A 4,331-nucleotide genomic window follows, 5' to 3' on the forward strand; every position below is an offset into this window, starting at 1 on the left:
CTGAAGTAGGATTTATCCTTAATTTATTTGTGCAGTAGCATCCAGAATGCCTATGTAACAAACTTTATCCCAGTACAGGAAACCCCGGAGTATGTGAAGTATAATAAAGGGTATTATAGCTGGTTACCAAACAGCGTTGGGAGTAATGGAGCAGCATGTCCGCTGTTGGGGAAGTGCAAGCATTACGCCAAACCACATACTGTCCTATTTTTTTTTTTATACTAGTCGTAGGGCACAAATGCCATTTCTATTCTCCGGATACAATTCTGTTATGATAAATAGAGGCTTTGAAGTATTGGTCTGTTTATAATCAAGTGGTGCTAACATAGCTACTGCTGCATTTTCTACTGTTTTCATTCCGCTACATCTACCGTTAGCACTACACACTGACACCGCCAGTGCGAATGCTTTTTAAGTGTAGGTTATCGTTGTGGAAACTCGTTGCTTTAAAAATGCCTATGTTCACTGATAAGGGAGAACAATATAAATAAACAGTCTAAAGCTTCCTCCTCCTGCCATCAAAATAGGCACAAAATTGGGCATAAATATCGGCCATCACTCAGATGTGACGACGTTTTATGACGGAATCTCGGAGTAGAGGTAAACATTTCAGTTCCGACGCGGGTGAGGATTTTACCCTTCCTCTCCAAAACCGAACGTTTTATTTATCGACTTGACATTCCTTTTTTTTTTTTAAATAAGGGCATAAGATTCCAAACCTCGGATCTAACTAACGTCCATCACATTTCTTTGGTTGGCAAGCCTGGTTCTGAACATGACCTTGTGGTGGCCATAGCGTCAGATGGCATCACTCCTTCCTGGCTGATGCAAGCATATTCCTCAGACACTGTATAATGTCGAGAGGATATGGTCTCTATGTAGGATGAGCATTTTAATTATTATATTGTTTCAGCAAATGACTTTGTGTAACCCATTTTTCTAGAAGATTGTGTTATGCTGAATATGACGTTTTGAAAGTCGGGGACGTTCGTGTTTGCTGCAAAACGAGAAAATCATCAGGGTATAAAATTAAATAAGGTGATACAAAAGAGTGTATAGCTATTAAAGTGATATTTGTGTTCACTGTTAAATAGGAAAGTAATAGTTTTTCATTTAACTTGTAATGAAAGATACTACACTTCTTTTTTCATGTTATGATAGCGGAACCAAAATGCAGCTCCAGGTATTTAAACAGAGAGAGAGAGAGAGAGAGAGAGAGAGAGAGAGAGAGAGAGAGAGAGAGAGAGAGAGAGAGAGAGAGAGAGAGAGAGAGAGAGAGAGAGAGAGAGAGAATATGAATATAATTTAATATGTTGAGATATAAAGCGCGAGAAAAGAGACATTATTTACTTTTATGTGTGTTTCTTGCAAGCACGTATATATGTAACGTAACATCTCAGAATGATAACCTAATTTCACTGCCTATTAACAAGATTTACATTACCATTCATTGAGAGATTAAAGATTTGCTCAACGATAGGCAATTGTAGATTGTAAATAATCATAATGTATCCATATTTTTAGCCCCTGAGTTCACCTGAACAACAATAAACTCGAAGAGAAATCAACGGAAAGATGAAATATGCCATGGGACAACTTCATCGCATATGAAAGCCAAATAATCCCAAAATGACGAATTTCTCAAATTGCTCAAAAATCGCTCGTTTGCCTCTCGCTCGTGAACGAAATTCCCGCCAGAAATAGAGGCGCGAGCGGTGCGCGCGCCGCTTCCCCGCTGACCAATCAGAACCGTCTGCATACAGTGACGTTTAGCCCTAATAACCAATAGGTGGGTCGTATTGATGTGACGTCACTTACCGCCAGCCAATGAAAAATGAGACCGCGGCTATATAGTACTTTCGGCTTCTTCCATCGTTCCTTTCCGTCTTGGCCAGTCGACGTGGGCCTGTTGCCAAGGTAAGAATCTGTGAAAGTGACGATTTTCAGTGACATCCTTAAGGAAAAAGTACGCTCAAAGGTGTTAAATAGTGCATTAATGCAGGTGCAACGCGTGACAAACGTTGAAGAAAGGATACGAGCCTAAATAAGCTCATTACAAGCAGTGAAGTGTTGGCCAGCTGCCGGCTGTCAGATGCCACATGGTCGCCACCCGGCACATGTTTCGTAGAAAACGAAGGCTTGAGAGGTTGATTTGAAAGCCGGAATCGCAGTGAAAATGTGCGTCTAGTGCAGCGCTGTGGATAACTTGATCAATTCAATTCATGTCGAGTAGTCTCGGGTGTCGAGGAGCAGTGCGTGGGGCCCAGCCGGCTGTAGCTGGCATGAGGCTACGGCGCCGCCATTACGCCGCGCTCCACGCCGCGGGAACAAAGATCCGGAAAACCTGGTGCACTTTTGGGAGTCGTGAGCGTGTTTTTAAGCAGTAGAATGATTCATTGGGATTGTTTTCTTCTATTAGTTTCGTTGATTTAAACGTGCTTAGTAATGTTTATAGCTGATAGAAAAAATTCCCCATCTTTACCAATACCTTGTTAAAGTATTAAACATTTGTTTAAAATGTTAGTGTGATATTGCTTAAGTAACGCTTCACAAGTTAAAATTAGGTTGTAAACCTAAATTTCACGTAGCAGATAAGATAGGTTAAAATCTAGGGATAGTTCACTCCATTACCTAACAGCGGCCATTTTTACTTTTACCCATACTAAGTTGTGCTTCCTCTTGCAGATCTGTAAGCTCTCGGTCAAGTAATCAACCATGGGCAAGGAGAAGATCCATATTTCCATCGTGGTGGTGGGCCACGTAGACTCTGGCAAGTCCACCACTACCGGTCATCTCATCTACAAATGCGGTGGTATCGACAAGCGAACCATCGAGAAGTTCGAAAAAGGGTCCCTGAAGGGGGAAAAAGGGCTCCTTCAAGTACCCTGGGGCTGGAAAAAGCTGAAGGCTGACGTGACGGGGTATCACCATCGCACCCCCCTGGGGAAATTCGAGCCCAAACAGGTTCTACGTGCCATCTTTTGGCCCCAGGCCTCGTGATTTCATCAAAAACATGATCACCGAACCTCCCGGGCTGATTTTGCCTGTGCTGATCTTTTCCTCCCGGGGTACTGCGATTCAAACTGGTATCTCTAAGAAGGGCAACCGTGAGCACGGTTGTTTTTGTTCTTCACCCTGGGTGTGAGCAGCTGATCGTGGCTGTTAACAAGAGGGAACCACCGGGCCCCAAAGTACTCCAAGGAGCGCTTAAAAGGAAATCCAAAAGGAATAGCGCCTACGTGAAAAGGGTCGGTTTTCAACCCAGCTGGGGTCCCCATCATCCCCCTCTCTGGCTTCAACGGCGACAACTTCGAGAATCCGAAAATTGGGCTGGGGGAAAACGAAATTCCGAAAAGAGCGACAGCTATAATTCGGACCCTGTTCGTCCACCATCGACCCCCCCCACCAACCCCGGGAAAAGGCCCTCCTCTCCCTTTCCCCGGTAAGCATCCACAGATTGCTCAGATGTTGGTTGCAATAATTGTTATATAGTCGATATGTTATATAGTCAATATTTTTTCAGTGTATGGTTAAGTATGTTGAGCAGGAGTGATTGCAGTGCAGGCGTGAAGGAGAAAAGTACAAACGAAGTGAATATTTGTTCTTAATTTTGATTTTCTCCTCCCACAGGACGTCTACAAAATTGGAGGTATTGGAACAGTGCCCGTGGGCCTGTGGAGACGGGTATCCTGAACCAGGTAGGGTTGTCAACTTTGCCCCACTGGCCCCACCATGAGGCAATTTTTGGGGATCACCACGAAGCTCTTACCGAGGCTGTCCCTGGTGACAACGTTGGCTTCAACTGAGAACGTTCTGTAAAAAGGGTTGGCGTGGATTTCGTTCCTTTCCCACTCCAAAATGACCCGCCAAAGGGAAACTCTGATTCACCGCCCCCGTGACGTCCTTAACCACCCTGGGCCAAACCGGCGGCTACTCCCTGTGCTTTTTTGCCACCTGCTCACAATCGCCTGCAAATTCGCGCTGCTGACCAAATCGACAGGCGTACTGGTAAGGAACTGGAAGCCGGACCCAAGCACGTGAAATCTGGCGACTCCTGCATCGAAAAAATGGGTTTTTGAACCCATTGTGTGGGAGACCTTCCAACATATGCTCCTCTTGGGCTTTTCTGTGCGTGACATGAACAACGGGAGCTGTGGGTGTAATCAAAGGTCACAAAAGGAACAATCTGGGAAGACTAAACCCAAGGGCCCCAAAAAAAGGGAAACCCCTCAAGAAAGGGAAGGGGGCCCTTTTTTTTTTTTTGGGGGAAAAAAAATTAAATTTGGGTTTTATTTAAAACCCCCCCCCCCTTTTTTTTTTTATCTTTTATC

The 4,331-nt window shown here is 44.4% G+C and overlaps 1 long non-coding RNA gene and 1 pseudogene across 1 annotated transcript in view; both read left to right on the forward strand.

The window, feature by feature from the left end:
* Positions 1–2,828, forward strand: part of LOC119595536 — a 3,979-nt gene extending 1,151 nt beyond the window's left edge. The window contains exons 2-3 of the long non-coding RNA XR_005230709.1: positions 1–1,917; positions 2,686–2,828. The exon at positions 1–1,917 is cut by the window's left edge and continues 134 nt beyond it. This is a non-coding gene — a long non-coding RNA (uncharacterized LOC119595536). The remainder of the gene's footprint in view (positions 1,918–2,685) is intronic.
* Positions 2,829–3,013: 185 nt separating this feature from the next.
* The window catches only part of LOC119586603, a 2,885-nt pseudogene continuing 1,567 nt past the window's right edge, over positions 3,014–4,331 (forward strand).

Source organism: Penaeus monodon, chromosome 3 (assembly GCF_015228065.2).
Source record: "Penaeus monodon isolate SGIC_2016 chromosome 3, NSTDA_Pmon_1, whole genome shotgun sequence".
In the NCBI taxonomy this organism is placed as follows: Eukaryota; Metazoa; Arthropoda; class Malacostraca; order Decapoda; family Penaeidae; genus Penaeus; species Penaeus monodon.